This window comes from Leopardus geoffroyi, chromosome C3 (genome assembly GCF_018350155.1).
Source record: "Leopardus geoffroyi isolate Oge1 chromosome C3, O.geoffroyi_Oge1_pat1.0, whole genome shotgun sequence".
Classification (NCBI taxonomy): Eukaryota; Metazoa; Chordata; class Mammalia; order Carnivora; family Felidae; genus Leopardus; species Leopardus geoffroyi.
Genome location: NC_059338.1, coordinates 82,841,164 through 82,862,035, shown reverse-complemented (window position 1 = coordinate 82,862,035; position 20,872 = coordinate 82,841,164).

The following is a 20,872-nucleotide window of genomic DNA, read 5'->3' as shown; positions in this document are numbered from 1 at the left end:
TTAAATCCCATCAATTTCCTTATTTGTCAAACTTCGCAACATTGCTTTGAAACAAGGGCAGGCAATTTCAGGCCATTTTAGTAAATAGGGTTTGTCTTGGAAAACTGCAGGCGAAGTCATGGTAATGGGGTCTGTGTACCCTAATGATTCTGCTAACAAATTTTTATTAAACACCTGTTCTGTACCATGCGCTAAATAAGTGCTGTGGATTTGCATCGAGCACAATAGCACATTCTAGGTCCAGCAGGAGGATGATAGTCTCATGGATGCCACTTCTGCAGAGGTCACATCTTGCTAAAGGTATGAAAGGAATACAATTTATTAATGTCATTGTCTGGTGACAGTGACTCACCTGGGTGTGTCAGCAGCCCTCAAGAGGGAATCCATACCCCCAAAGAGATGCCTTTAAGGTGGCTCACAAGAAGGAAACTCTTTTTTTTAAATAAATGTAAAACGACATCTTAAAGAGATAAGATGGCATAAAACTATAAAATGGAAAACTATGGTAAAGCCAATTATTCAGGAAATTGTGCAGAATGTTAGCAAGTTTCCAAACAGACTTGTAGAAGCAGAGTACTGACATAAGATGTACAGTAGGCAAACAAATCATCGAATAAGAAAATAGAAGCTAGAAAAATTTCAGGGCAGAGTACCTAAAATGATCATCTAGATGTTAGTGAGCTTCTTTTTGTAAATCAATCCTTCATTATTTTAGATATAAAAAGACAAGACCTCAGTAAGATCAAGACTGAAGACACTAATATCAGAATTCTGAGAATAGGGAACTATCTTCCTTGAAATATATCTTCTTTGTGTTATTAGTTTCCAACTTCCTTGGTAGGAAGCTATTGGCAATAAATAAAAGTTTTTCTTTTTATGGAGAAGTACATATTAATTGGAAATTGTTATCTTGAGGTTAGAGACTGTTACCATCTCCATTTTCTAGGTGAGGAATTTTAATGACAGAAAGTTTAAGTAACTGGTGTCACAGAAGGAAATTGTGATGCCAGTTTCAACTCCGATATTCTGGGTCCAGGGCCCTTGCTTTTACTCACTAACACAGAACTGTGTCCGATTCAAAAGCATCACAGCAGACAAGAGTATTTTTTTTAATGTTTTTATTTTATTCTTGAGAGAGAGAGAGAGAGAGAGAGCAGGGGAGGGGCAGAGAGAGAGAGGGGGAGACAGAGGATCTGAAGCAGGCTCTGTGCTGACAGCAGAGAGCCTGATGTGGAGCTCAAACTCACACACTGTGACCAAAAGTCAGACATTTAATTCAGCCACCCAGGCCCCCCAAGAATAGTAATCTTTAAAGTGTTTAAATCCGTCACCTTATAAAATCCCTACGACGGTCGACAGGTTATTTACAGAAACAGCTTGTAGGATTCCCCAAACTTTTAAAGACATATTACAGTTTAAACTATTGGCCTAAAATGGTTTACTCATGTTCTTAAAAGCCCCTTTATTCACACCAATCTTTGTGTTTGTTCTCCCTTCACCAGAATATCAGAAGACCCAATGCTCTTTTTAATTCTGATGCGTATTATTTCACGGTTAACCCTTTCTGCTTGCTTTCAACTTGGTTCCACCAAGCATCTCTCTCACTCCCCTGCATCCAGTCAATTATTTTCCAAGGACTACTGTAACAATATTCCAAAGACTAGGTGGCTAAAACACCAGAAATTCATTATCACCCAGTTCTCAAGGCTAGAAATCCGAGGTCAGCGTTCAGCTAGGTTGGCTCCTTCTCGAAACTGTGTGAGAGAATCTTTCATGAATCTCTCCTAGCTTCTGGTAAATAGCTAGCAGCCACAAGTGATCCTTGGTTTCTGCTGCATCACCCCCCAGTCTCTGCGTACATGATGCTCTCCCTGTGTGCTTATCTGGGTCCAGTTTTCTCTTTTTATGAGGACACTAATTATACTGGATTAGGGACCCACCTTTTATTATTAATTAAATTAATATTAATTGTACTAATTAAATTAAATAACCGAATGAATTAAGTTTCTTAAATGCATTACATAAATTGAATTAATTAATTACTTTTTAATTAGCTAAGGACTTCATTGTAGCTAATTACGTCTACAACAATTTTATTTCCATGCAAGGTCACATGCTGAGATACTGGGGTCAGGACTTCAACATAAGAATAATTGGGGTACACGGTTCAACCGGTAACAGCCACTATGGTGGGTTTTTTTTAAATCTCTGGCAATAAAATTAATATTTCTCCCACCTTAGGGGCGCCTGGGTGTCTCGGTCGGTTAAGCATCCGACTTTGGTTCAGGTCATGCTCTCACGGTTGGTGGGTTCGAGCCCCGCATTAGGTTCTGTGCTGACAGCTCGGAGCCTGGAGCCTGCTTCTGGTTCTGTGTCTTCCTCTCTCTCTGCCCCTCCTTTGCTCATGCACTGGTCTCTCTCTGTCTCTCAAAAATAAATAAGCGGAAAAAAAAAATTTTTTTAAACAATATTTCTCCCACCTTATAAAGATCATAACATCTTTTCTAAAAAAAATGTTTTTAATATTTACTTATTTTTGAGACAGAGAGAGACAGAGCATGAGCGGGGGAGGGGCAGAGAGAGAGGGAGACACAGAATCCGAAGCAGGGTACAGTAGATACTGGACTGGCTCCTGCCAATGTGTTAGCAATGTTTCATTTCCAGTGGAGGCGGACAATCATCTGGACCTTGCTCTCCTGCTATCTCTGTTTCCGTGCTATAGTGACAAAGGTTGGGTTCTTCACTAGAGGACACTAAGACAGAGTTAGGTCACAAGGTATTTATTAGGGACCAATACCTGTTTAGGGAAGGGCGGGCAAATAGGATTGAACAGAGGTAGAATTCACCTGCAGTGCAGCTCCAACAAAGCCTTAGCCAACTAGATTGAGTTTGGCAGGAACTAACCCCTCACCGTGCTCTGGGTTGAGCAGGAAGGGCCCGGTCTTTACCATTCCGCCTTGCTCCATATCTGGGCTGCCCAGGGAAGTAAGCAGTAAGGGCAAATGGCAAGGTCAGGTACAAATCACGGGCTTGAGGCACATTTCAAGTAACCAAAGGTTGTCTGTATTCAATCCAGGAATCACTTGGTTTATTGCACAAGCTCTCATATCAATTAGTCACATGAGACACTTAGAAAGGAAAGTTAACCAACCGCTGTGAAGAGGACCGTGGAAGAAGGTGTCCCAGAGCGACCAGTGAAACGCTCTCCAGGTATGGGTCCTTCAACAAGCCACAGGTGTGACTGCAGTCAGATTGGCTTCTGCGTGGATAGAACCTCAGGCAGCATCTGGCTAGAGCAATCTTCACATATGTAATGTGGGTGGTCAATCCGCCTGGGGGCCCCTCTGAGACATCTCCTTCTTTTAAAGGTCCACTTGGTTGGGTGGGATGTTACATCCAATGGCGTTTGCCATTTGGCTGAGTCCACTCCATCTCCTTGGAGTGTTTGATGTGTACAATTCCAAACCAGTTTTACTTACCTATTGCTTTACCTGTTTGGGCACACTCACAGTCCTACCTCAAATGTTAACAAACAACTAATAAGGGAGTTCACATTGACCACTGGGACTCCATTTTGTCTTACTCTAACTTACCTTTTTCTTTGTCTTCGGTGAGTAGGAATCCCGTGCAAAGCATAACATCATGACTTGGTGTAACCTTGGGCAAGAGGGCTGGCTCTCTACAGTCAAGTAGATCCTGAAGTTTCTGACTAGAGATTGTCTGCTGACGTCACACCCCTCAGCTGGAAAGCAAGTCCTTCCCTGAAGAGGCGTCTAGTGGTGAATCGTGGTATCTCCCCCAAATATCCAATATGGTGAGGTTTGATTGGCTTTCATAATTCATCTGCCCAGCCTTTGAGCGGCAAGGAAAGATAGAGGGGCAATTCCACCAGAACTGCAAGGAGGAGAAGGGATAGTTTTCAAAGGGGAAATGAGATTTTTATCTGGTAAAACGTGGGATGGATACTGGTCACAGCAAAAACAACAGAATTTTTATATTCGTTACCATTTTCTTCCATCTCTTCCACGTTTGAATTGAGGGAAGCCCGGATTTCTCCCCTTGTCACCCCACTTAGCCTTTGCTAAGCTCATATTTCTATTGATTAGATTAACTGCCTGCCGTTCCAAACATCCCCTGCCCTTCCTTGTGGGAGAATTTGCTCCCTCCTAGGAGGTGAGATTTATGCACCACGTGACTTGCTTTGGCCAATGAAACGCGAACGGGAAGGGCGTGTGCTATTTCTGAGCAGAAGTTGTACCAGAAGCTGGTAAGTTTTGCCTCGTTCTTTTTCTGCTCTGCAGTGAAACTGACTGTGTCTAGCTGGAGGCTGTGGAGACTGGACCCCAGGGTGAAGACACGGAACAGGGTGGCAGGTGGTATTACTCTAACCTGCAGGAGGGACACGGAGACTGAGAAGTCTGAGGGGTACGATTTGTTGCCGGAGCTCACCCTGCTCCCAGTCAGCTGAATGGATTTTGAACGAGAGTTCACACCCTGTTCGCAACTTGTCAGACGTCCCTTCCCGTCCCAGGGTCTCAAACTCGGATACCTCTGGGAACGGGGCAAGTAATTTCACACTGTGCCCAAACCAGTGGTAATTCCATTAGGGAGAGCTAGCGTCTGAGGAGAAAAGGAGCGTGCGTGTCCCTGGCTAAAGGCATTCCCAAAGACTTTTTTTTAAAACTCTGCCAAACCAAACCCATCTTCTGGATGACATCAGTCCTGGAACCACCCGTTGAGCCCTCCCGCTACCAGTCAGGCCTCTCGGTGTGGCCCAGAGTGGCAATTCCTACAAGCTGATGGGGATTAGTTCTTAATAGACAGGAGCCTGAATTCCAAGCAACCAGGCAGTTTCTTTCCATAGGGAGATCAATGCTAATGAAGGGCATTGCATCAAGCTACAAAGAACGGAATCGAAGCCATCCCAATACAGTTTTGTGAATGAACTCTCATTTTTTGCTTTTCATTACTTGCTCCGAGAAAAGCAAAACAAACAAACCTATTTCCTCAAGGAGTGAACATGCCCAAATACCTAACTTCCTTTCAGCCGGCCCATCCTGAAATCCTTGCTTCAAATGACTGAAGTCACCGGAGAAGCACCAGACTCCTCTAATCTGTTCAGCAAGGCCGAGGAAGGAGAAGGCAGGCCGGAAGACAAGTCTGAGCAGATTCCCTGAGCCTGGAGCTCTTGGAAGGACGGAGGGGCCGTTTTCCTCGGCAGAAAAGGGGATGGGATACATTTGCTCTGTTTTCCACTTTTCTGTTCTGCGACATGAGCCACACTTCGAACGAGCTCCTGAGGAATCCCTAAGAATAAACTACTTCTGGCCCCACACACCCATTTCTCTTTGCAGCAATCAGATTACACCCTCGCTCCTTTCTCAGAGGAAAATCAAAGCGCGCCACTCCGGAAACATTCAAAAAAGCCTCCCTTCCTCCGAGCACGCTGGTAGCCGTGTAGGTCCAAGAGCAAGCACTGTGGGAGTGTGAGTTCATATCCTGGTCTTGCTGGGCAGATGACATCACTCTTCTTTTCCGTACAGAGTTGTTCCATATGTACTGCTTACTGAGCAAAACACACATGTGTGGTGACTGTTGATGGAAGATGCTGGCAATGTGAGCCCAGCCAGCTCTGTCGCTGAAAGGAATCCGCAACGGTCTCAAAGCAACACTGCTAAAGTGATATTCTCGAGCCCGCATCCAGAAACAGTTCCCCAGGCTGCATGGAATCCATTTCCCCAAAGAATTCGTGGCGCTTTTTGTGAAGCCCTCTCGCACATCAAAGTTTCTTTAGCTTCGTGTTTGGCACTCGGGAGGTAGAACAGAAAGCAAGTGCTTGAACCATGCTGGGCGTTTACACGGTGCGGGATTCTCACACGAAGCCGCCTCAAATGGTCGCACGCTTCCCAGTTTAGAGGTGACAAGAACCCAGGCTCGGAGAGGTGAAGGAAATCCCTCGGTCACCATCTGAGCCCTGGTTGTCTCCCTGGCATTTCTGACAGCAAACCTGGCGCGTCTTCCTCCCTGCTCATCAGGAAACAAGGCATCAGGTGAAAGGCAAATGATGGTTTCTGCTAACATGTTTTTGAAAACAGGAGTGTTTGCGCATTCCCTTCTCTGGAAGGCTTCACAGTCCATCTGTTTCCTTGAGTTTTTTTTTTTTTTTTTTCCTTCCTGTTTGACGGCAACCTAGGCTAACGGAAGCGGGCACTCGATGCCCGTAGAAGCAAAATCGCACACCAAGTGTAGAAGTTACAGTGACCGCCGTCGTTCTGAAAGCAAAACTGAATTTCCAACAGAGTTTGATCCTATCCAAGTGTAAACAGGAAGGCAGACCGATGTGTGTCGGTGGCAATGCCATGAATTCCTGGGTGGGTTTACTAGCATCTTTCCTTGCCCTGGTCTGCCTCAAGGCTTTCTCCAAGGTGCTCGGTGAGATGAATCCATTTTCTTTGAGACTGTTGGGATTTCTGAAGGCTCTTCTTACCCCGCCCCTCCCCCACCTGTCTGAATCATCCAGGGTGGCAAATGGAAGGATTGGCCCCTGAGTAGGATGGTTTCCTAGCCCTCTCTATCCTTCCCAAACCTTCCCCTGATTCCAGTCCCGGGAAGCCAAACTTCTTCCGGTGAGGTCCTTCCCCGGTAATCCCAGGCGCCTCTTCTCAGTTCCGCTACAATCATGATCAGACTGAGCATTTCTCCAGAGCTTAAAACTCGCGCTTCCAAGTCTGACTCTTTGGGGCTGGGAACAGATAGTGCTGATGATAAAAACAAAACAAAATACCCTTCTCTCCTACCCAGGGAGCTGTCCCCCAAGCAGGCTCTCCAATCCCCAGGGGAATCTGCCAATATTACCATAATGAAGGATCAATATAGAGTTGCCCTAGCAACAGTAATCAGCCCTGAAAAGCATCTGCCAGGGATGCCTTTGAATGCACTGGGTTGAGGGGGCGGGGAGACAGAAATGAGGAGTAAAGGAAGGTTTGTCTTCCCAAGTTTTAAGGGGTCTCTGCATAGGAGTTCACTGTGCTCACGGTCCCACACTTTCAGTGAGGGGTCCTCAGTCAGCTCACAGCCCTAGGAGGCTCTGCTGTAAACAGGCTGATTTCACTCGAGGCTTCCTAAGGGGCGCCTGAAATATGCAGGCACATTCTAAAAGTTTTCAGGAACATTTGTCAGGAACCAAGTTTCCAAGAGTGGGAAATTGATATGTAACAGCAAGCTCCACGTTTGTCAATTGCTGAGCTCTGCACCACTCATTCCAGGGTGGAAAATGAAAGAATCGGCTGCAGTCGGGGCTGGGAGAGTAAGACTTGGCCAGCAGTGCAGACAAGGAGAAGGTCGGGTTGGGAGTGCCCCCCCCCCCCCATCCCCCTCCTGTTCATTGATTCCAGCTTTAGCTCCACGCAAGTTTATTTTTAAAAACTTGGATGCTTCATTTTCAGAGAGTGATCTAAAAATATATGCCTGCGTGCCTGTGGTTGCAATGTGTATATAAATCCAAAACCACAAAAGAAAGTGATTATACTCAGCGGCACAGATATACCAAAATGCAGAACTGGAGATCCCTTTCTACCTTCTGTATCAGGACGTGGCATATGCTCATATTAAGCACACATAAATGTCAGAGTTGGCTTCATGAATGAGCAGAATAGGTTTTCTACGCAGAGTAATTTAAAGGACATCAAGGAAGACTTTTGCAAGTATGAAACCATATTGCCCTTCTACTCTCCCTAAAATGACATCTCTGGCAAAGCTAAGATCGTAAGAATGAAAGCAAACATTGGGATATTCTTCCCATGTTCTAGGCATCACACTTAGCCTTTGACCTGGTATTACTCCCTTCACTACACATGAGAACCACATAAATCAGGTACAGCTATTATGAGTTAACAGATGAAAACAGTAAAGATAATGGAGATTTAGTAATTGACTCAGAGCCACACCCATGGAGGGAAAATGTTATCTGATTCTACGATCTATGTTCTTAACTACCATATTGTGAAAGGCTGTGTGGTTACAAGGATGCCTGACTTCTAGAGCCAGACTGCCAGAGCTTGAAATTGAGCTATGCTCATTACCAGATTTTTAATCTCAGGCAAGCTAATTAACCCTTCTGTGCCTCAGTTTAATTCCTTTGTAAAAACAAGGATAATGATTGTACCTACCTCCCAGGGTGGGTGGGGGGGGGGGTTGTGAAGAATCAACAGGTTAATTGGTATGAAGCACTTAGAACAATGAAGGACTGCAAGTCAGGTTAGTGATTCACTTTTGCACAGTACTGCTATCCAAAACTTTATGGTAGATCTGCATAGATCTTCTTCTTTTACAAGTGACACAAGGGCTGCAAGTTACATGCTTAGCCAGTCAGTCCTGGGCATTAACATGGATTGTTTCAGTCAACCAGGCTCTAAAATCAGAAACAAGACAAGGGTGCTCACTTTTACCACTTTTATTCAATGTAAGACTGGAAGTCCTAGCCAGAGCAATGAGGTAAGAAAAAGGAATAAAAGGCATCCGTTTTAGAAAGGAAGAAGTAACATTATCTCTGTTTGCAGTTGGCATGATCTTATGGATAGGAAACCATAAAGGCTTTACAAAAAGACTGGTAGAACTCATAAAGGAATTCGGTGAAGTTGCAGGATACAAAGTCAACATTAAAAAAAAAAAAATCAGTTGCATGTCCCCTACCTTAACAGCAAACTATCTAAAAGAGAAAACAACCTCACTTACAATAGAATCAAAAATAATAAAATACTTAGGAATAAATTTAACCAAGGAGGTGAAAAATCTGTGCACTGATGAAAGAAACCAAAGAAGACACAGATAAGTGCCTTCTCAGACCAGGAACAGAGGGAGGATATCCTGTATTCACGGGTTGGAAGGACTATATCGTTAAAATGTCCATACCACTCAAAGGGATCTACAGACAATGCAATTCCTACCAAAATTCCAATGGCATTTTTCTCAGAAATATTAAAAAAAAAGTCACAATAGTCACATAGAATCCCAAAAGTCCCCAAATGGCTAAAAAAGTCTTGAGCAAGAAGAATAGTGTCACACAATCTGATTTCAGAATATACTACAAAGCTATCGTAATCACAACATCATGGTACTGTCATTAAAAACAGACATGTATGGGGCGCCTGGGTGGCGCAGTCGGTTAAGCGTCCGACTTCAGCCAGGTCACGATCTCGCGGTCCGTGAGTTCAAGCCCCGCGTCGGGCTCTGGGCTGACGGCTCAGGGCCTGGAGCCTGTTTCCGATTCTGTGTCTCCCTCTCTCTCTGCCCCTCCCCCGTTCATGCTCTGTCTCTCTCTGTCCCAAAAATAAATAAACGTTGAAAAAAAAAATTTAAAAAAATAAATAAATAAATAAATAAATAAAATAAAAACAGGCATGTAGGTCAGTAGAACAGAATAGAGGACCCAGAAATAGATCTGCACACTTATATTCAACTGATCTTTGACAAAGTTGCCAAGAACGTCTCCCATCAGTGGTATTGGGAAAACTTGATATCCACATGCACAGGAATGATTTGGGGTTCTTTTTCCCCACCATATACAAAAAAAAAAAAAAAACAAAAAAAAACAAAAAAAACACAACCCTACTCTAAATGGAGGAAAGGCTTAAACATAAGATCTGAAACTATAAAACTACTAGAAGAAAACACAGGGAAGAAGCTTCTTCGCATTGGTCTGGGCAATGAATTTTTTTGGATTTCACCCCAAAAGCACAGGAAACAAAAGCAAAAATAGACAAATAAGATTCTGCCAGGCTCGAAAGCATCTGCTCAGCAAAGGAAATACTCAACAGAGTTCAGGGACAGCCTTCAAAATGGGAGAAAATATCTGCAAAGCATATATCCAATAAGGGATTAGTATCCCCAACTCAAACAACTCAATAGCAAACAAACAAACAAACAAACAAACATCCCAATTAAAAAATTGGCAGAGGAACTGAATGGGTAGTTTTCCAAAAACAAACAAACAAACAAACAAACAAACACCAAAGACATACAAATTGCTAGTTTGTGTTTTTCGTATTTATTTTTTTGAGAAAGAGAGAGCACGAGCAAGGGAGGGGCAGAGAGACAGAATCTTAAGCAGACTCCATGCCCAGCCCAGAGCCTGATGTGGGGCTTGATCTCACAACCATGAGACTGTGACATGAGTCAAAACCTAGAGTCACATGCTGAACTGACTGAGCCATCCAGGCACCCTGCTAACTGGTATACCAAAAGGTACTCAACATCACTGACCATTAGGGAAATGAGAATCAAAACCACATAAATACCTTAGGCCTATTTGAATGGATATTATCAACAAGATAAGCAAGGACAAGTGATGGTAAGGATATGTAGGGAGGAAACTCTTGAAGATGAATGGAAAGAATATAAACTGGTATAGCCACTATGAAAAACAGTACAGAGGCTCCTCAAAACACTAAAAATAGAACTACAATATGATCTGGCTATTCTACTTCTCTGTATATATGTGAAGAAAATGAAATGAGGGTATTAAAGATGCACTCCCATCTTTACCACAGCATTACTTAAGAGCCAAGAAATGGAATCAATCTAAGAGTCCATCCATGGATAAATGGATAAAGATACATATATCACATATTACATATTATATAACAAGGAAAAACAAGGAAACCCTCTCATTTGTGATGACGTGGAAAAATGTGGAAGACATTATGCTAAATGACACAGAAATATAAATTCTGCATGATTTCACTTATATATAAAATCTAAAATATGGGGCGCCTGGGTGGCTCAGTCAGTGAAGCCGCCGACTTCGGCTCAGGTCATGATCTCGCGGCCTGTGAGTTCGAGCCTCGCGTTGGGCTCTGTGCTGACAGCTCAGAGCCTGGAGCCTGCTTCGGATTCTGTGTCTCCCTCTCTCTCTGCCCCTCTCCTGCTCATGCTCTGTATCTCTCTGTCTCTCAATAATAATAAACATTAAAAAAATAATCTAAAATAGCCAAACTCAGAGAATCAGAGACTAGATTGATAGTTGTCAGGGGCTGGGGTTTGGGGCAAATGGGGAAATGCCATTCAAAGGGTACAATGTTTCCGTTATGCAGAATGAGTAAATTCTGGGGATCTAATGGGCAGCATGGTGACTATAGTTAATAATACAATACTGGGGAGTCATATGGTCTCTGTTGTAAATACTCAGCTCAGCTGCTATAGCACAAAAGCACCCACCAACCATAAGTAAAGAACATGTCTGTGTTAAAAAAAAGAAAGAAAGAAAGAAAGAAAGAAAGAAAGAAAGAAAGAAAGAAACCCTTATAGACTCTGTAATATGAGTTCTACCTAATTTTTATATGTCATAAAGTATCATTCTTCTTTGGACTTTCTTCACCTATCCAAAAATGCAATAACCGTTCTTGACATGGACCACACAAAACCAGGCAGCAGGATGAATTTCGCTTGTGGACATTAATTTATCCATCTCAAATACAGGGTATGGAAAGTTAGCAGAAGGTTCTTCTTCATAGGCGGAGACTACCCAGGGCTACATGGAAGGCCTAACTTTCCAGGATCCAATCAACATCTAGTTACCTTGGAAGGAAATGAACATTTGCTTTGGGTGTCGCTTCTATGTACCAGGGCCTGAGGCACCACTTTATAAAGTTCCTATGAGGTGGTGATATTACTCACTACTTATCTTACAGTTGAAGAAACCTTTACTCTGGATCACAACACAGCCAGTAAATGACAAGACTCTGACCGACACAGGGATGACTGGCTCCAAAGCCCTTTCTCTGTTCATTGTACCACACTGCCTAGCACGATCAGAACTTGATCCAGGAAGGCCCCGACTAAGTAAATTGCCAAATGGTCCACTTTTGTCTCAGTTCCAGAGGAATAATGCTTTCGTGGAGTCAGTAGGTACTTAGAGGTTATTCATCCAACTCCCTAATTTTGCTGCACAAGTAGAAGGCTTAGCAATGCTAGTTTTAGGGTGAGATATGCAGGTGAATAGCAAAAAAAAAAAAAAAGACTATAAAGCAATGCCTCCCAACTGAGAGCAATTTTGCCCCCTAGGGGACATTGGGTTATGTCTGGAGACATTTTTGGTTGTCACACATGGAGAAGGGGTGCTACTGGGATCTAGTAAGAAGAAGCCAGGGATACTACAAAACACCCTACGATGCACAGGACAGACCCCCACAAAAAAGAATTGCCTGGCCCCGAATAATGCTACTGTTGAGCAATCCCAATCTAAGTGTCCAATATTTTTGCAATTCCTAAAACTCAACTGTCATCAAATCAAACTTCTACTTAAAAAAAAAACAAACCAAAAGTTATCAGCGACCTATGAGATAGAGTTCAAACTTTGTAGCATGATCTCTGTTTCCCCTTCCTTAGCCTGAAATATACCCCAGCCACTTACCCAGCTTTGTGCCTTAGTCACACTTGAATTTCCCTGAAAATAACCATTGCTTTTCTATCTATCTCTTCACCTTTGTTTATGTTTTCTCTCTGTTTGGGACATTTTTCAATCCTATTCTCCGCCATCAAAACTCATCTCATTTACTCCAATGTAGCTCGAGTTCCACTCCTTCTTTTTCTTTTTTTTTTTTAAGATTTTATTTTTGGGGCACCTGGGTGGCTCAGTCAGGCAAGCATCCGACTTCAGCTCAGGTCATGATCTCACGGTTCGTGGGTTTGAGCCCTGCGCCGAGCTCTGTGCTGACAGCTGGGAGCCTGGAGCCCCTTTGGGATTCTGTGTCTCCCTCTTCTCTCTGCCCCTCCCCAGCTCATGCTCTGTCTTTCAAAAATAATAAACGTTAAAAAAAAAAGACTTTATTTTTAAGTAATCTCTGTACCCAATGTGATGTTCAAACTCACAACCCCAACATCGAGAGTCACATGCTCCACCAACTGAGACAGTCAGGCATCCCCTACCCCTTCTTTTAAGTCATCAATGGATGCCCCTTTCTGGGTCTCCACAGCACTCTTTATGCACGAATGCTAGGGCAGTAGATAGGGTCTAAATTTGTACATTACTTACTGGTTGTTCCCACATGAACTCCCAACACCAGTTACCTTGTTTAAAAATTTTTATTTATTTATTTTGAAAGAGAGAGAATGCGAGCAGGGAAGGGGCAGAGAGAGAGACAGACAGACAGAAAGAGAGAAGCTCAAGTAGGCTCTACACTGTCAGTGCAGAGTTCAACACGAGGCTCAACGTCAGGATGCTGAAATCGAGTCAGATGCTTAACCGACTGGGCCACCCAGGTACCACCAACACCAGTTACCTTTAATGGGTTCCTTGGGTTCATGAGTGCCTCTGATTATATCTGTTTCTTTTAGATGCTTAACACCATGCCTGGCACAGGGAAGGCTCTGGACACATCAGAGCTGTTTCGGTGAAAACTCTTTGTTGGGAACAATGAAGAAAAAGGCTAGAGTAGAAGACACAGACTGATTCAAGCAACAATATATTTTATGCTTTAATATTTCTTTTTTTAAGTTTATTTATTTATTTTGAGAGAGAGAGAGGTGAGGAGGGGAAGAAAGAGGAGAAAGAGAATCCCAAGCAGGCTCCACACTGCCAACATGGAGCCCAATGCAGGGTTCGAACTCATGAACTGTGTGATTATGATCTGCGATGAAATTGAGGATCAGATGCTTAGCCGACTGAACCACCCAGGTACCCCTACACTTTAACATTTCTGAAATCTGTTCGCTAAACAACTTTCACTCTACCGTTGTAAAGGAACCACTTTTTGTTTTCATAGATTCATACCCCCTGGAAGATGAAAGGAAGGACTAGTGCAGGTCAGGAATCACTTGGATGAGTAGAATGGGAACTTCTGCTACCCCAACCCTACCCACCTTGGGTAATCTGCATCTGCTGGGGAGTCAAGGCAGGTAGATCCTTATCCCCCAGAAAGGGGAAAGATTTGTCTTTCACCTGCGAGAAGAACCAGAAAAGACTTCCTTACGGGTCATCACCATTTGTCTATGGGGGCATTATCCCTGGTACCAAGAAAATATGTTTAGTGCTTGATTTTTTCCCATAGGTATATTGGTAATTCTAGTGTCGGACAAACTTTCGCTTTAGTAGCAGCTTATTCTTGGGTGAGCAACTCACCATTTTTTGAGTCTCAATTTCTTCCGCTACGACGTGGAGATACAAACACTAACGTTGTCGGTAGGAATACGTAGCGTAAATTAAAAAACAAACAAACAAACGAAACAGCATAATGTCTGATAGCAGGGCTTGAAAAATGTCAGTTCTTTCCATTTTGAAGAAGTCTCTGCCCTGACTAAGGAGTTGATAGTTAAATCGCCCCAATTTGTTAAGCCAATGATTACCAGTATCTGTTTAGGCTCTATAGAGGAGGACCCTAAAAAGATAAGATTTCATCTCTGCTTTAAGGGATCTGGTAGTGCAGTAGAAAATGGTACACTGCAAGATACTATTTGAAGGAAATGTAAATTGCATGTTACAAGTATCTAGTTTCGGTTTTAGGAAATAGCGAGGGCAAATGGGGCAGGGACAGCAGAGAACACTCTAGGGAAGAAATCTGAGTGCCTAGACTTGGAGGGTGAGGAGGGAGCAGACAGGTGGGAAGGTACAGGAAGACTATACTTATCTTTAATCAGCCATTAAATGAGAAATGACTCACAGAATAGTCTCACCTACAAGGAGGCCAAAGTCACGTTTAGTCGAAGTTTCCAAAGCATTTCAAAAAGAGAATTGGATGCTACACCTTTTTACGATCCAACCATTTCCAGATATGATTCCATTAAGTGCCTTTTAAAGATTTCTGCTATCACTCTCAGCAGCTCAGGGAAACGATTCTTTGTGGTTTGACGTTCCTTTTCATTTACTCCAGAGGAAAACTCACCATGAAAATTTCCATATGTTGATCTTCTCCTATACATATTTATGTCAACAGTTTCCTTTTTAACAACTTTCAAAACATATGCTGTTTCCCGAGTTATTTCCCCTAAAAAGTAATGCAGCAATACCATGATTCATGGATTATGGAGACTGTACAAAGTTATAGAAGTGGGTGTGACATTTCTACCCGGTAAAAGTCATTGTCCCAGAACATTCAGGTGGCGAGATCCACCCACCGGCTTGAGAGATTCACACTGTTCTATTGCAGTCTGTGACAAACTTACCTCTCATGAAGCAGGCTGTTAGTTTTAGCAAGAGATTGTCACTAAACCCATGTGCAATATAAAATTCAAACTAGTGAAAAAAATATCACAGGAATAAGGTCGGAAGGCAATTGATATACACAAAGTCATGAGATTGGAAGCTCTTACTTTCCATATCTTCCCAATAGTTGTGTGGAATTGGAAATAAGAAGCAAAAATGAGATAACATGACAATGTTTGAGGTTGTAAATATCAAGGCAGGAATTTCCCAAAGATCCATTGCAAGCTTTTTGTAATGAGATGTTCATCTCCCAAAGACTCAAATTGAGTTTGGGGGTTGACTTGTACTCTATTAATAGTTTGGGACAACTTTTAAAAATCTGTTTAGGATATGTACCCATGGCCGGCCAAAGAAGAGATAGCATTTACTAAAAGTACTGAATTACCCATGTTCATCCTTCCAAAAACCATAATAAAATCTCCCCTCATTTTATGGTCTGCCATTTGTCCTTCTGCTGCCCTTTCATCCTGAAAATAAGGATGCAGACCACAGAAATTTTAAAGTCCCACCACTGCTGATTTCTAGTCTAGCTTAAAAAGAATCCATGCAAATTAACAATTGCCAGCATGTAAGGAATGCTCTTTCTATGTAGGCACATGCCAAGCACTTTCCATGTACTTTCTGGCTCTTACTTCATAAGGTTGTTGGCCAGGATAAGTGAGTTGATACATGGACAGCACTCAACACAGTGCATGGCACATAGATCTCTAAAATTGCAAAGACAGAAAGGAGGGAAGAGTACAATTATTTTCTGCACTTGAAAAAGGAAAAGAAACTAAGGTTGTAAAGAAGTAATATGACTTGCCCAACGTCATTCAAATAGTCTTGTGAGGTCATGACTCGAATCCAGGCCCAAAGTCCAGATCTAATTAATTGGCGTTTATAAATCTAAAAATGAGAATGTTGGGCACGCATGGAGCAAAGATGACCATCCTTTCTTAAACAAAATTATGAGTTGTCAAAGGGTTTTAAAGTATTGTGTTTGATGATGAAGTACAGGAGAAGAACTAGAAGTCACTGTCAAGTATAATAGGTTCTAGTTTATGATAGCAAGGGATGCCGAAAGTTCATGCATTGCTTTATGGTTAGTGATATTTAAATTTTGTTTCTCATTATAGTTCATGTAATTTCCCAACCAGAAATAAAAGAAATAAAAATTTGGGTTTGATATATTTATATTCTCATTAAACCTTCTAATAGAGGAGCACCTGGGTAGCTCAGTTGGTTAAGCGTCCGACTTGGGCTCAGGTCATGATCTTGCAGTCTGTAAGTTCAAGCCCCTCATCGGGCTCTGTGCTGACAGCTCAGAGCTTGGAGCCTGTTTTGGATTCTGTGTCTCCATCTCTCTCTGCCCCTCTCCTGCTCACACTCTTGTCTCTGTCTCTCAAAAATAACTAAATGTTTAAAAAATTAAAAAAATACTTCTAATAGAATTGATTTTCACTCTATGAAAATGGTCAAGATTGTGATTTCACAAAAGATGGGCTTCCTTCCTTGTTTTATTTTATTTTTTTATCATTCATCATTCTACCTATTTATTCAAAAGCGTATGTATTAAGCAAAGCCCTATGGATACTCAGAAGAGGAAGAGGGATATTTTGCTGCAGAATTGAGGAAGTATTTTTGGACATGACGCAGCTTGAGTATTGTTGTTGATGAATGAAAAGGAGTTCCCTGGATACCTAAGGAAGAAGGGAAATGGAGATCAGGCGTCCCAAGCAGAGCGCGCCTCTACAAATGAAAGAAAACAAAAAATGGTCTTTCTGCGAAGCAAAAGGTTCAGGATGTGGCTGCAGGCTATTTCGAGGGGCCATGAGGCTATTTTGCTGTTTAGGAGTGGGAGGAAGACATTGCTGGATGATAGAAAAAGTAAGTTTTGAGCCAGGTATCAAAAGATATTGAGTGGAACGGATCATTTATATTGGAAAGCACATTGAAAGAGGTTTGGAAAAAAAGTGTGTGGTCAGTCATTCCACAACTTAGAAGGGTTCTGATTGGTATCCTGGTTATAAGAAAAGGGACCCATTTTATACTCTGAAAATGTGTTTCAGTGATAAACCTTCTTACTTGTAGATCTCCTTACACTTTGAAGACAATTTCATGAGCGTTCCTGCTCTATAATTGAGAAATCATAGGGTTTTAGGTTAACTATCTTTGAAGCTTTCCCTACAGTGTAATATTGACCATCCAGACTGCAGCATCTCCTGTATCTGTGGCCAGAAATGCTATTTCAGTTTCCTTCTCCTGCTGCACCGTGACCTGAGCAGCCCTTCTTTTCCTATGTACATCAAGTCCAGATAAAGAATGCCACTTTTACCTCTCTTTCAGGCTGGCTTTCTTACTGTGTTGATTCTGACTCCTCCCCTCCTTTCTTACTTCCTGTCCACTGACATTTCTCCCTTCCTTCCTTCCATTTTTTTTTTCTCTAAGAAACATTGAATGGAGGGCTTCTGTGCTGCAGAGATTGAATTAAACAATGTAAATTAAATGTACATAAAGGCATAATCTTGTCCCTAACGGCACTCGCTGTATGGTGGGAAAGAAGAGTGGGCTTATGATTTTCAATAAAAGTTTATCAATAAAAGGCAGTACATATTTGGTCTTTACCATTATTTTTATTTTCTCTGACATTTATCCTATGAAGATCTATAGGTTTTATGTTGCCAGCAGTCTCTACCATGGTGTCACGCTCCTTACCAAGTATATGTCTTCACTAAGATCCCATTTGTTCCATGTCCTGTTTCCACATATCTATGGTTCCTTTGCTAAGGGACAGTGGAACAGAGTATTGTCACCGACGATACGTTGGCAAGATTTTGTATTTTCTGTTCCAGTGTCCCAACGGCTTTAAGATATTAATCTACATTTTGTAGTTGGTTACCATCCAAAAAACACATTTAAAATCAGGCAGACACAATCACTCCCATTTTCCAGAGGTGGCAACACGAGAAAGGAAGTGATTGGCCCAGGATGTTTGTGAAACCTCTTCTATCGGCTCCTTGCCGTGCTCCTGCACTGTCTTAGGCTCACATTTCAAAAAGGGTTTTTCAAGGTGATCTCTAATTTTTTTTTAATGTTTAGTCACTTTTTGAGAAAGAGCGAGTGAGAGCGGGGGAAGGGACAGAGAAGGAGACAGACTCTGAAGCAGGCTCCAGGCTCTGAGCTGTCAGCACAGAGCCCCAAGTGGGGCTCGAACCCACGAACCATGAGATCGTGGCCTGAGCCAAAGCCAGATGTTAACTGACTGAGCCACCCAGGCACCCCCTTCAAGGTGGTTTTTAGCAAACTAAATTCCTAAAAGACAGTATTTTGCAGATCGGACAAAATATATGCACAAAAGAAAATTCCACATCTCTGTAGAACATGTCAGTTCTGTGTATCTCTATGATTAGTATTGATCAGGAAATAATAGGTAAGAAATACGTTTTTTGTTCACTGGTTTGGTTGTGTTTTTCTTTCTTTTAGTTAAAAATTATTATCCTCTTTCAATATTTTAACTTATAAAATAATACTGAATTTTTAAAATTTGCTACCTTAATAAATAGGTTTTATTTTTTCATATTCCCCATTTTGTTCCATTCAAATATAGGTTTTACATGAGTGACAATGTTACTTAACACTTTGTTCATGGTGATTTCTACACTATACACTGTTCCGATTTATATTTAATACCTGGATACTCTCTAGTAAATGGATGGATTTAATTAGTCTCACGTTGTTGGATATTTAGTAGGCAAACTTTTTTTTTCATTTAACGTTTATTTATTATTGAGAGGCAGAGAGACAGAGCATGAGCAGGGGAGGGGCAGAGAGAGGAGGAGACACCGAATCGGAAACAGGCTCCAGGATCCGAGCTGTCAGCACAGAGCCTGACGCGGGGCTGGATCGAACTCACACACCGCGAGATCATGACCTGAGCCGAAGTCGGAGGTTCAAGCGACTGAGCCACCCTAGGCAAACTTTTTTTTTATATTCTTAGAAATAACACTGTAATGAAAATCTCTTATGTGTGCCATTTTGTTCTGCTAAACTAATAAATTTAAACTTCATTCCCCCACCAGACTGTGGATCCTTTTTGAGTTTTTACTGTATTAATCTTTTCAGGTCAAGTGCCTGTCAGAGTTTTAGGTATATGGCTGGCGCTCTCTGAAAAAAATAAATGAATAAAAGCGATTTCTAGATTCACATTTATTGGGTCAAGGGATATGAATGGCCTCTTAGCTCTTAATATGCACTTCCTGGCTCTTTACTCATGGAGCTTACAAAGCTCCAAATGACCTAAGCAAGGTACAAGTTTCATCACAGAGGAAGGTACTGGCTGTTACAATTTTTATAATTTCACGAATTCATGGTTGTTGGTAAATGACATTGCTTTCATTTAGAAGCCTTTGAGTCCTCATGAGATTGACTTTGTTCCTTAAAATTTGAGGTTTTTTTCTTGTTTATTAATTTTTCTTTCTAAAACTCATCTGCCTTTACACAAGACTCCTTCTAAAGTGTTTTTCACCAGCAAATACTTTTAATGTGAAAAAGTAGAGAAAGAAGGGACAAGACGGAAGAGAAGGAGGAGGAGGAGGAGAGGAACCAGGGCCCAGCTTTTGCACCCCAAGGAATAGATTTTAAATGGGTTCCATTTGGGATGCCATCTTAACTAGACCCAAAGGCATGAAATTTTAAAGCGTATCAAGTTCACCTTTTCAAAGGAGATGCTGCTAAGTGAAGTTAGGACATTCACGGATATTCAGAAGTTCTAAACTCTGCTCCCAGCACCAAATGCCAAAATACTATACAGCACATAAACATCTTTGTTCTGCTGAAAGTGATATCGCTCAGGTCAAAATGTCTCTGTGGCTTATTTCTCACTCAGGAAACTGTTCCAGGAACTAACGTAGACTACAGTTCCAGAAGCTAAAACGAAGCACTTTTGCTGTGAAAAAGCACAGTTTCCCTTCCTTTACAGGTATTCTTAATTTTACATTTTACTCTAGCTTCTTGTACGGAGCTTTCGAGGATGCGTCTGGACAACGAAGCTCTTAAATGTATATCAGCTTCGTTGCTTATAAGATTAAAAACTGCTGTAAGAGGAAGAAAAAAACACTATTGAGAATGCTTATTGTATTAAACACGAGGTGCCGTCATTGGTGTTTAAACTTCACGACATTTGATGTATAGATATTATTGTCGGGTAGAGGTTAAATTGCTGAGGTCATGTAGTTATTGTATCGTTCTTTCTGACTCCAAAGACCTAGATTTTTTCACTGTCGTGTTAGACCTAGGTTTACTGTCTGAGGCAAAATAATCAACATTTGCCAAGATGGCTATTGAAAAGAGTGGAGTGGGGGCACCTGGGTGGCTCAGTCGGTTAAGCGTCCAACTTCAGCTCAGGTCACGATCTCGCAGTCCACGAGTTTGAGCCCCGCGTCGGGGTCTGTGCTGATGGCTCAGAGCCTGGAGCCTGATTCCGATTCTGTGTCTCCCGCTCTCTCTGACCCTCCCCCGCTCATGCTCTGTCTCTCTGTGTCTCAAAAATGAATAAACGTTAAAAATAAAATAAAATAAAATAAAATAAAATAAAATAAAATAAAATAAAGTAAAAAGAGTGGAATGGATTAGGCAAGGGGCCGAACTGTGGCATTTTCCTCTGTTTGTGCTGTGCAGACTATGATTCTGTCCAAA